The sequence below is a fragment of the Bison bison genome, unplaced genomic scaffold, assembly GCF_000754665.1.
Source record: "Bison bison bison isolate TAMUID 2011002044 unplaced genomic scaffold, Bison_UMD1.0 scf7180017864063, whole genome shotgun sequence".
Taxonomy (NCBI): domain Eukaryota; kingdom Metazoa; phylum Chordata; class Mammalia; order Artiodactyla; family Bovidae; genus Bison; species Bison bison.
Window position 1 is genome coordinate 14,665,272 of NW_011494635.1, and position 12,823 is coordinate 14,678,094.

The 12,823-nt window shown below is 43.4% G+C and overlaps 1 long non-coding RNA gene across 1 annotated transcript in view; it reads left to right on the plus strand.

Annotated features, from left to right (window-relative positions):
- Nucleotides 1–12,550, plus strand: part of LOC104986086 — a 35,769-nt gene extending 23,219 nt beyond the window's left edge. The window contains exons 2-3 of the long non-coding RNA XR_824998.1: nucleotides 4,025–4,121; nucleotides 10,969–12,550. This is a non-coding gene — a long non-coding RNA (uncharacterized LOC104986086). The remainder of the gene's footprint in view (nucleotides 1–4,024; nucleotides 4,122–10,968) is intronic.
- The last annotated feature ends 273 nt before the right edge of the window (nucleotides 12,551–12,823 follow it).

Sequence of the window (12,823 nt, forward strand, 5' to 3'; positions counted from 1 at the left end):
GAGGGAATACCAGACCACTTGACCTGCCTCTTGAGAAACCTGTATGCAAGTCAGGAAGCAACAGTTAGAACTGGACATGGAACAACAGACTGGTTCCAAATAGGAAAAGGAGTACTTCAAGGCTGTATATTGTCACCCTGCTTATTTAACTTATATGCAGAGCACATCATGAGAAACGCTGAGCTGGATGAAGCACAAGCTGGAATCAAGATTTCTGGGAGAAATATCAATAACCTCAGATATGCAGATGACACCACCCTTATGGCAGAAAGTGAAGAAGAACTAAAGAGCCTCTTGGTGAAAGTGAAAGAGGAGAGTGAAAAAGTTGGCTTAAAGCTCCACTTTCAGAAAACGAAGATCATGGCATCTGGTCCCATCACTTCATGGCAAATAGATGGGGAAACAGTGGGAACAGTGGGAGACTTTATTTTTTGGGACTCCAAAATCACTGCAGATGGTGATTGCAGCCATGAAATTAAACGATGCTTACTCCTTGGAAGGAAAGTTATGACCAACCTAGACAGCATATTGAAAAGCAGAGGCATTACTTTGCCAACAAAGGTCCATCTAGTGAAGGCTATGGTTTTTCAGTAGTCATGTATGGATGTGAGAGTTGGACTATAAAGAAAGGTGAGCACCGTAGAATTGATGGTTTTGAACTGTGGTGTTGGAGAAGACTCTTGAGAGTCCCTTGGACTGCAAGAAGATCCAACCAGTCCATCCTACAGGAAATCAGCCATGAATATTAATTGGAAGGACTGATGTTGAAGCTGAAACTCCAATACTTTGGCCACCTGATGTGAAGAACTGACTTATTTGAAAAGACACTGATGCTGGGAATGATTGAAGGTGGGAGGAGAAGGAGATGAGAGAGGATGAGATGGTTGGATGGCATCACCGACTCAATAGACATGAGTTTGAGTAAGCTCTGGGAGTTGGTGATGGACAGGGAGTCCTGGCGTGCTGCAGTCCATGGGGTCTCAGGGAGTCTGTCATGACTGAGTGTCTGAACTGAACTGATTATCTCACTCAAGAAGTTGAGAAGTAGAGTATTTCCGCAGTTGGCTGAGCTGGCACCACAAAACGACATCATAAAGAACTCAGATCCTTTCCATAGTCCTGCTCTGCCATCTCCAGGTCATTGTCTCATCCTCTTCGTTTCATTCCCCTCATGATCTCAGGATGACTGTCATGTACAAGGATTGTCATTCTGCTGTTAGTGCATACAGGCAATAGAAACCTTAAGCATATCCTTTTCTAAGATTGAGGAAAACTTCCCCAGAACCTCCATAAGCTTTCCCATCATTGCTCATGGCAAGAACTGGGTCGTGTGTCCCACTCTTAAGCCAATCAGTGGCAAGGGGAATGAGTCCAGTAGTTCTCAATGCCTGGGGCATATTAGCAGTACCCCGAGCTCCTAGCAGGCCAGTTTTGAGTAGTATCTCTGAGGATTGGACCTGGGGCTTTGTATATATTAGTATTTTTAATTCCCTAGGTATTTTTGATGGGCAGCAGGGGTCAGAACCACTCTTTTACACTAAACATAATTCACCTTCTGGAGCTAGGGAAGGGGTATTTTCCCTGAAGCACGTGGCATTAGACACCTGGAGAATAGTAAGGTTGTTAGCAAGGAAAATGATGGAAAGTGTTTGTTGTGTAGGCAAATAATAGTGTTTGACATTTAGGGTGTGCCCCTATTTCGTGTATAATATGACCTATATGCCAAGAAAAAATTGTGGAAGACCATGGATCAAACTTTTAATAGTTACTATCATGGTGTGATGAGGGAGAGAATTAATTATAGCTGATTTCTACTTAGTTGAACTTTTACCATGAACATTAATCACAATCAGGAAAACAATGAAGATACATGCATTTTGGGGAAAATATTTTTTTTTTTTAAGAAAAACAAAAAAAAGCCATTGTAAGGAATGAAATGCTGTTTTTTCCTCTATGGGGTAACTGCTATGGAGCAAGCCCTGTTTCTTGTTCAGCAACTTGTTGCTAGGAGCTTAGAATTTATTACTGACCCAGTAAGGATACTTCTCTTTCCCACCTGACCAGGAGAAAAATAAACTCTCATCTGGACAGTCTCATTTCCCTTGCCAGTAATTGGGTTAAGCCACGACCTATGACGCAGTTGTAGCCAATAAAATGTCAGGAGGCATCAGCTGGGGGTATGGTGTGTGTTTCTAGGAAACATTTCTTTACTTTTCAAAAAGACTCATGAGAAAAGGGTCTCTTCTTCCCCAAAACATATTCTTGACTATATATGATGCCTGGATATTGCAGCCATCATCTTATGGTTATGTGGGGACAAAGTCCATATGCAGGGATAACAGGGTGAAAATCCTTGGTAACATTTTTAAACCTTAAATATAATTTCATACAATAAATTACAAAAATCTTAAGTGTACAGTTTGGTGAAATTTTATGTTTGTACACATCCATGTAACCACTACAAGATCAAGATTCAGAACATTTCTAGCACCCCAGAGAGCTCTCTCCTGCCCCTTCCCAGCCAACAGTAAATAGCCAACATCTACTGTACTGATTCCTATCTTCATACATTATCTAACTGTTCTTGAACTTCACATGAATGGATTCATACAGTACATATTATTCTGCACAGGGCTTCTTTGCTCAATGTTTTCTTTGAGGTTCATTCATGTTTTTATGTATGTCAATAGCTTATCAAACCACTGTGTGATATTCCATTGGTACCACAATTTCTCCATTTCCTGTGGATGGGCATTTATTTCCAGGTTTTGGCTGTTATTTTTTTTAAAGGTGCTATGAACATCTATGCACCTGTCTTTGAGTGAATCTTTGTCCTTGTTTCTCTTGTGCATATACGTGGGAGTGAAATTGCTAGGACTTGGGGTAAACAGCTATTTATTTAGCTTTAGTTAGATACAGCCAAACAGTTTTCCAGAGTCATTTAACCAATTTGCATTTCCACCAGATGTGTGGGATTTTTCAATTCAATTGTTCTACTATCTCAGCAACACTTGGTATAGTCAGTCTTTGATTTTGTCCGTTCTGGTGGATGAATCTGATTCATCTGATTATAGTTTTAGTTTGCATTTCTCTGAAGACCTTTTCAAGTGCCTTTTGGTCATTTCCTCTCCTAAGAGGTGCCTGTTTAAGTCTTTTCCTCTTCTTAAAATTTTGTCTTCTGCTATCAATTTGTAGGAGTTTGTTTACATTCTGCGTATAAGTCTTTGGTCATATACATGAAATGCAAGTATCTTCTGTCAGTCTGTAGATTGCTTCTTCAGTTGCTTAATAATGTGTTCTGATGAGTATAAGTTCTTACATTTAATGAAGTTCAAATGATCCATATTTTTAGTATGGTGTTTTTTGTGCTCTGTTTTGGAGGTATTTGCTTACTCTTAAGATCATAGAGATAGTTTCCTCATTTCCTCTGCAAGCCTGATTCGTTTTAACATTTATATTTAGGTTGGTGATCCATACCACATTAATTTTTAGGTACAGTGTTGGGTAAAGATTAATTTTTCTAATACATATTATTTTCTGTATGGATGGCAGTGGCACCCTTGCTGTAAATCAAATGAACACACATGTTTTGCTCTATTCCTGGACTCCCAATTCTGTTCCATTGGTCTATTTATCTATGCTTGTATCAATACCACCCTGGTTTAATTATAGCTTGATATTAAGCATTCATATCTGGTGATGTATATTCTTCTTCAAGATTGTATAGGTTGCTCTAGGTCCTTTGTATTCTGATATAAGTTTTAGAATTGACTTGATAATTTCTAATATAAACTTAGGAAATTTGATTGTGATTGTAATAAATCTATAAGTCAATGTAAGGAGGACTGATCTAACAATATTGTCTTCCAATCCATTTATTTAGATCTTCTCGATGGCTTTGTTGATTTTATTTACTCAACCATGGAGTTACCTTACCTTTTTCTTGTTATTATAAACAAGATTATATAAATGTAATATATATTTTTTCATTACTGCTTAAGGCATTTTTTCTGGTTACTTGCAGCTAAAAACATCCCAAGTGATATAACATTCTTGCTCTGTGGTGTGATGGATTGATTAAGTAGAAGGCTTGAATCAGTGCTACTCCCTGTGTGGCCATGGTAAGTCACCTAACCTCTCTGGGCCTATTTCCTTATCCATGGAAATCTCATAGGGTTGGAAAGTTCTTCTCTTTTTCACAAACTAGTGAATTCTGACTCATATTTTTTGTCTCAATTTAAGTATCATTTTCTTTGGGATGTCTCTTTTGATTCTTCTAGTAAAACTTCCTAGATATTTTTTTCTATGCATGCCTTTCAAAGCGATCAGTACACTGTAATATCATTGCTTGCATACTTGTCTCCATCAGTACCTTACTAATCAGGGAACAGAGGGTGCGCTTAAAGGGCTTAATTGAAGAGAGTTTAATGAAGGGACAATTATAGAGGAATAGACAGGATTAAGGAAATCCACACAGGATGATGAGGAACCCCAGGGACTAGCCACAGAGGCAAGTCATTACCATTCTTGGGTCTGAAGGATTGAGATAAAGGAAGTATTATTGGAACACAGTGAGACCTGTAGCTATGGGGGAGGGGCTGTCTGACAGGTGCTATGAGCTATAGGGGAACATAGCTGTTGGGAGAACCACGGGCAGTTAGAGAGGGGAGAATAAATACCCCATCCCCTCTGTCATCCTCCAATTTCCTTCAGCTCTCATTCGGTCAACCCAACCAGAGAGAGAAGGCAAAAGAGTCCAAGTGATATGGTTGTAGAGATCAGCCTCCTGGGGCACAAAATAAAGCAGCAAGAGGCAGAGAATGGATATAGGAGAAGAAACAGGTACTGATTAGTATACTCATCTTCAGCATAAGCTTCTTGAGAAAGGACAGAAAAATAATGTTGCCATAGTTTTTCATACACCTGTTAACAAAAATCTGAACGTATCATAGAAAATAAAAGGCCCTTACTTCCCGCGTAGCTCAGTCGGTAAAGTATCTGCCTGCAATGCTAGAGACCTGGGTTCACTTCCTGGGTCAGGAAGTTCCTCTAGAGAAGGAAATGGCAACCCACTCCAGTGTTCTTGCCTGGAGAATCCCATGGACAGAGGGGCCTGGCAGACTACAGTCCATAGGGTCACAAAGACACGACTTAGTGCTCTTTCATTCTTTATAATGCTGAGAACTAACAATAGCTACCTATTTGTTATATACCATTTCAGACTTAATGTACATGCACACTTCCCAGGCGGCCCTAGTGTAAAGAACCTGCCTGCCAATGCAGGAGATGTAAGAGACGTGGGTTCAGTCCCTGGATGGGGAAAATCCCCTGGCAAAGGGAATGGCAACCCATTCAAGTATTCTTGCCTGGAGAATCCCATGGACAGAGAAGACTGGTGGGCTACAGTCCATGGGGTTGCAAAGAGTTACACATGACTGAAGTGGCTTAGCATGCACACTGAATATGTGGGTCTGTGGAAGATTGTATGTCCAAAAATTACCACAGCAATATTTCTGATCTTGTGTGGTCTTTCTGATACTGGCACTCCCCATCACGAAGTCAATGTGTATGCTCTCTCTTTGAGCCTGGGGAGGGCCTTGTGATGGACTTGACAGATGGGATGAGGCAGAAATGATGCTGCATGGCTTCAAAGGCCAGGTCATAAAAGGCGAAATGGATTTGCCCGGAAATCTCTTTCTCTCAGGATGCTTACCACGTGAACACACCACCACGTTGTGAGGAAGCCCAGGGCACATGAAATGCCACGTGCAAGTATTCTGGCCGGTTGCCAGCTGAGGCCCCAGCTGACATTCAGTGTTAATTGCTGGATGAGCGAAAGAATGGGCCTCTAGATGACCCCAGCTTCCAGGCTTTGAGCCACTTCAGCTGATGCTGCATGGGGCCAAGGCATGTATCCCCATCAAGCCCAGCTCAGATGGAAGGTTTGTGAGCACAGTAAATGTTGTGTGTGTTTTCTAAGCCACTGAGATTTTGAGTGCTTTGTTACATAGTGATAATAACTAGAATAGAGGCAATATTAGAAAGTTGTGATCTCATGCTGTGGCACTAGACTTCTTGGTTTCAATGTGACCTCTGTCACTTATTCCCTGGATAATATTTGGCAACTTGCTCGAATTCAAATCCTCGGTTTCTTCATGTGTAAAATGGGAATAATATTAAAAGTCTTACAGAGTTGGATTGGTCTACAAAACAATCAGTTTAGTTCTCAGCACATATTAAATTATAATTATTGATCACCAATTCCCTCAAAGACCACCAGAAAAAACTTGATGATAGAACAAAACTAAGTATATTAAACTTACCACAGAAAGGGAGAATAACATCATGAAAAAAGTCTCAGTAGTATCTCCAAGTGAAAATGTTAAGGAATGATACTTACAGGGTTTTGAAGGCTGCACTGGATGGTTTTAAGGTGGGTCATACAAGGCAAGTAACTGGTTGGGCTTGGGCAGAATTTGTGACATAAGAGCTTCAGATTGGTGAACACAGTAGGGCAAGGGAGACTTGCCCCCTAGACTCACTTAAAGTGAGTCTAGATGAGCAAGTTTTCTGTTTTGATAAGTAAAGTGCTTAATTTTTCTCTGTCTTATCTTCAAAGAATGGATACTTCTTGGAGCAAACCCCTAAACTATTACTTGGTCTTAGTATTATTTAACAGTGGAACAGAAAAGTGTGTTGCTTTCAGTTCTCATTAATATAATTACTTCTTTTCATGGAAAAGGGATCATAGTCTTCTCAATTCATTACATTGAAACGTTCCTTTTCATTGAACAACATATCTTGGATATCTTTCCTTGCTGCTGCTGCTGCTAAGTCGCTTCAGTCGTGTCCGACTCTGTGCAACCCCATAGACGGCAGCCCACCAGGCTCCCCCGTCCCTGGGATTCTCAAGGCAAGAACACTGGAGTGGGTTGCCATTTCCTTCTCCAATGCATGAAAGTGAAAAGTGAAAGTGAAGTTGCTCAGTCGTGTCCAACTCTTAGCGACCCCATGGAGTGCAGCATACCAGGCTCCTCCGCCCACGGGATTTTCCAGGCAAGAGTACTGGAGTGGGTTGCCAAATGCCAATTAATTTCATTCTTTTTAACATCTGCTCTAAAGGAGATCAGCCCTGGGATTTCTTTGGAAGGAATGATGCTAAAGCTGAAACTCCCGTACTTTGGCCATCTCATGCGAAGAGTTGATTCATTGGAAAAGACTCTGATGCTGGGAGGGATTGGGGGCAGGAGGAGAAGGGGATGACAGAGGATGAGATGGCTGGATGGCATCACTGACTCGATGGACGTGAGTCTGAGTGAACTCCAGGAGTTGGTGATGGACAGGGAAGCCTGGTGTGCTGCGATTCATGGGGTTGAGAAGAGTCGGACATGACTGAGCGACTGATCTGATCTGATCTGATCTGATATTCACTGGTACAGCTGCATTGTGACTTGTTTGCCCTTTCATATATCAACAGATACTTGGTGTGTATGTGTAGTAGGGTGGGGGAGTCCTAGACCCTCAGAACAGTGTCTGGCATAGAGTAGGCATCAGAAAGAGTTTGGTGTTGAAAGGAGAGTGTACCTGAAGTCTGTAAAACGCCATATACATGTAAGGTAAGGATGGACGGCTGGAATCCCCGTTACTGCATCTTATCCCATCCCACTTTTGTCACCTGTGTTAGGGATCATCTCAGGTTGCACACAGCATGAAAGAGGTCTGGAAGACCTTATATGCTCACAGTGAGGAATGAAGGAGATTGCTGAGAGGCATAAACAGCAGTGAGTGTGAAGAGCTACTGTATGGTAGCCAGCCAAGGCAGAGCTGGATGGAGGATGCAGCTGAGACTCAGAGGTGCTCAGGTGCCCAGGAGAGAGGCGGTGGCATTGAGTCAAGGTCAGTGAGAACAGATCATAAGTTTTAGTGGCTGCGGGCTGTAACAACTCATGACAAGCAGGCAGGGCAAGGGGTACCTCATGAAACCAGCAAGGACTCAAAAGCAAGAGGAGGGCCACCTCTCCCCATTGCCATGAGGACATTACCCTACATCCAGATGTTGTCTTCAGGAGAAGGAAGCCAAAGAGGAAACAATTTGAAGAAAAAATAGCAGCCCCGTGGCAGTTTAAAATTAAAAACCAGACCACAACATTTATGAAAATGAAGCTGATACAAAATAAAAATATAGGTTTTCAACCAGAGATGTTAACACACCAATAAGGGACATTTGGAAATAGGTGGGGCATTCCCACCCCCTACAACTTTTTGTCCTGAAAATTTTCAAACAGAAATGTAAAAAGAATAATTGAACAAATGCACATACATCCATCACTTAGATCTCTCAATTGTTATGGGGATTTTGGGGGCCATAATTGTTTTATCTATTTTCTTGAAGTAGTTTACAGTAAATTACAAACAGTTTGACATTTCACCCCAAATACATCTCTGAAGAATAAGGACATTTTTCTGCATAATACGGGGGTATTCTTGGATGGCAATGGAGAGTGCTCCTGGAGGCAACATGGGTGAGGGGCAATGCTGGGTTCACCTCAGCTCAGGGAAGAATTGTCTACCCAAAACTCGGACAGCGTCACCTTGTGGAAAGCCTGCTCCATGGAAAGACACACTTGTGTGGCAGTGTGTGTGGGGGAGGGGGCGGCACAGGTAGGACAGGTGCTATCCTATGTTTATTCATAAAAGTCACACACAAACTGATAAAATATTAGGTGTGTGTGTATGTTTTTTTGTGTGTGTGTGTTAGTCGCTCAGTAATGCCTGACTCTTTGCGACCCCATGGACCATAGCCCTCCAGGCTCCTCTCTCCGTGGAATTCTCCAGGCAAGAACACTGGAGTGGGTTGTCATTCCCTTCTCCAGGGGACCCTCCCAACCCAGGGATCAAACCCGGGTCTCCTGCATTGCAGACAGATTCTTTACCAAGAAGAGCCACCAAGGAAGGTGCTCTAAGACATGAGGACATACATTCAACAAGATTATAAAGAAACAGCAGGAAAAAAATCAGCTATAATCCTACCCTCCAGGATCAACCACAGTGAACACTTGGCCTTATTTCCTTCTAGCCTCTATCTTTTTACATAGTTGAGATCAAACCATGTTTGATGAGATCATACATATTCAGTTTCTATCTTAGACTTCTATCAAAAGTCTCCTGACTCCTGTCCACTCACACCACCTAGTAGGTTGAGGGCCTGGAGAGTAAGAGATCTGTTTCTGAAATGAACAATATGCCACATTTTAAATAATGAGCCTGATTGTGCTTAGTCGCTCAGTCCTGTCCTACTTTTAGTGACCCCAGGGACCATTGCCTGCCAGGCTCTTCTGACCATGGGGATTCTCCAGGCAAAAATACTGGAGTGGGTTGCCATTTCCTCCTCTAGGAGATCTTCCAAACCCAGGGATCAAACCCAGGTCTTCTGCACTGCAGGCAGATTCTTTACCACCTGAGCTACCAGGGAAGCCCTGATGAGCCTGATTGGTGGCTTGTTAATTTACCCTACTCTAACTATTGCCTGGAAAATCCCATGGACAGAGGAGCCTGGTAGGCTGCTGTCTATGGGGTCGCATAGAGTCAGACACGATTGAGTGACTTCACTTTCACTTTTCACTTTTCATGCATTGGAGAAGGAAATAGCAACCCACTCCAGTGTTCTTGCCTGGAGAATCCCAAGGACGGCAAAGCCTGGTGGGCTGCTGTCTCTGGGGTTGCACAGAGTCGGACATGACTGAAGTGCCTTAGCAGCAGCAGCAGCAACTATTTGTGACCTCAATTAATCCTCAGGGAGACTTTATGATGTAGAGTTTATCATGCTATTTTCCAGGTGAGACATCTAAGGCTGAGGGAGTGCAGGAAGCTAGCTAGAGGTTCCATAAACTATGAGCTTCTCTACCCTGACGTACAGCCCCTAATACAATGATGGGCTCCCTGACCAGCTCTGAGGAGGGGGAGACAGGAATACTGGGGATGCAGAGCAGACTCTTCACCCAGGGTTCTTGGAAAATGAGAGACTCCCAGACTCTCTTCTGGGGAATCCTAAAGAGCAAGTAGGACTTATCCAGTGTTTTGGGTGTGTGTGTGTGTCTCTCTCTTTCCCCTTTTGGTCATCTACATCTCTGTTGGAGCATGGTTTAGGAAAGCAGAGTTCACCCATTTACGTCTGTGTACGTGTGCCTGGGGCCAGTACTGGAGTGAAAACACAAACTATCTGTAATAAATTAAAGATGGCTGAAAATTCTTTGACATTCTTTCCATTCAAGAGGAGGGATCTATGTGCCTCCCCTGGAGTCTGGCAGGTTCAATGACTACTTGACTAACAGAATGCAGTAGAAGTGAAATTGTGTCTGTTTGTGGGCCGAGACCGAAAGAGACTGGAAGCTCCACATTCATTTGCACTTGCCCTTAGAACGCAGCTGCCATGCTGTGAGGAAGCCCAAGCAGTCGTGTAGAGAGACCCAGGTAGAGATAATGTGGGCCACTGGTCTATAGCCCCAGCTGAACTCCTAACCATCAGCCAGCACCAACCTGCTACCCACGGGAGTGAGGCATCTTGGAAGTGAATCCTTCAGTTCTATTCTAACCACTCCAGCTCATGCTTCATGGAGCAGAGATGAGCCAACTCTGCTAATCCCTGCCCAAATCACAGATTTGTGGGCAAAGTAATTGACTATTGTTATTTTAAGCCGCTACATTTTGAAATGGTTTATTATGCAGTATTAGATAACCAGAACACCATTGTTTTCTGAGCTGATCTAATAAGCCAAATTATATGTGAAACCTTTTACACATGCTGCCTCCTTTAATCCTCATACTTCTCACCAAGGTAAGAAAGACAATAGCTAACATTTACTGAGTGCATGCTATATGCCTACTGCAATTCAAAATCCTTTTGCAATTCATTTAATTTTGTTGTTCTAATAACTCTTTTTTATAAGTACTCTTATCCTCCTTTTACAGATAAACAGGAACAGAGAAATGGAAGAACTTGCCCCAAACCATGCAGAAGGTGGTAGAGCCAAGGACTCAATAACCAGATTTGAAAGCCAGCAATCCAATCACTGTAATTGTTTGCCTCTGACAGAAGATTGATGAGAAGACCCCTCATAGAGGTGAAGTGACTTCCCCAAGGCTGCACAGCTAATGGGAGATTTTGAACCACTTATTCTCTGGGTTCCTCCATTGAAGCTGCAATTGCCCTGACAGCACTGCCTGCCCTTTTGGACTTACGTCTGTATGAGACACGGCTGTCTCTCAATCTTCGTTGGTGTCCCTTAGCTTGATCTGCGTCCTTACTCTGCAGCTGTGGTCCCCAGTGACCTTTGGCTGTTCCCACACATTTAATTCCATCCTCAAAGCACAGGATTTTTCCAATCAAGAAAATTCTTTAGAAGAATGTGCCTCAGGCTCAGAAGGACTTTCCAGTAGAACTTTCCAACATTCCAAAGATACTCTGTGCTTTGAGCACAGCCTGGCTCTAGACCTCTCGCCCTTCCTGCTGGTCCCTGGCCTTTCCTGCACCTTCCTCCGTCTGCTTTGCAAATGAGGAATGGGGGTGAGCTGGGCAGAATGTCAGGGATAAGAGAAAGTGACCATGAGCTCTACTGTCACACAGGCATGTGCCCTAGGGCAACTACTTAACCTCTCTGAACCCCTACTTACTTACCTGTAAAATCGGGTTTTGAATAACCTTTTCCTCGTCAGGTTGTCGTGAGGATTAAATGAGGCAGTGTATGTGTTTCTCGGGACTCCCTTCAGAGTAAGCCTTCTTGCCTGTTTGCCTGTCGGTCCACAACTGCCCGTAGCTCCCACGCTTGTGAGAGAAAGTCTAGAGGCTGCTGCAGGCCCCTGCGAGGCCATCACTGGAGCCCACGTTTCTGTCCACTAGTACAGAGGAGCACATGCCTTCTGCTTCTCTTCTGCCTCCCAGCACTGCTGTGAGTGCCTTTTGTTGGCACATCCAACCTACAAACCTGCTGGCCAGGGAGTCCTGGGAATGTCCCGTCTACGCATCTAGTCCCTGCCACGGGGGGAGAGCGTGGAAGTGGGGAAGCGGTGCTGAGTTGCCAACAGGAAATCTAGCATATTTTCATTTCTACAGAACCAACAGGCAAGGGCAGTGCTTAACCCAGATGGGAACAACAGTCCTCACTGAATGAAGATACATGAGGCAGTGTAGAGTGGAAGAGAGCAAAGGAGAGCAGGGCTTACCTTGTGAATGGCCTAGGAAGCCAGAAAGACTGGTGTCTGGGTCTCAGGCACTTTGGAGCTGAGTTTGAGCATCTGCACTGGCTCAGAAATAAAATGTGTGCTACGCTTCGAATCAGGGGCTAGGAACACAGAGATGAGGGAGGGGTGCCGAACTTGCTGAGGGGCAGAGGCAGCCATGACTACAGTGCCGTGTTTCTGGGGAAAGTGGAGCATTCCAAGACTGCAGTGTGTCCTGTGAGCAGTTCTGTCAGGTGCAGTAGTGTGCAGGACGGGGAACCACATGGAAGCGTCTTCTCATTTGACTAGTTCTATGGCACAATTTTTGGTTGTAGAGTTTCCAAGCCTCATTCTCCAGGCTTCCCCTTCCCAGTGACTTCACTGAGTTAATCAATATCTTTTTAGTAAGTTCATTTTCTGCTTAAATTAGTCAAAGTTGGTTCTTGTGCTTGCCACCAAGTCCTGGACTATAGTGAACTCAGGCCACTGTGAAGATTAAATACAAAGACTTAGCACAGGTGGGGTATATCACAAGCACCCAGTATTAGTCAGATTCTGCTGCAGATAACTCAGACTAGGTTAAGCTGAAAGAGACTTAATACAGGGG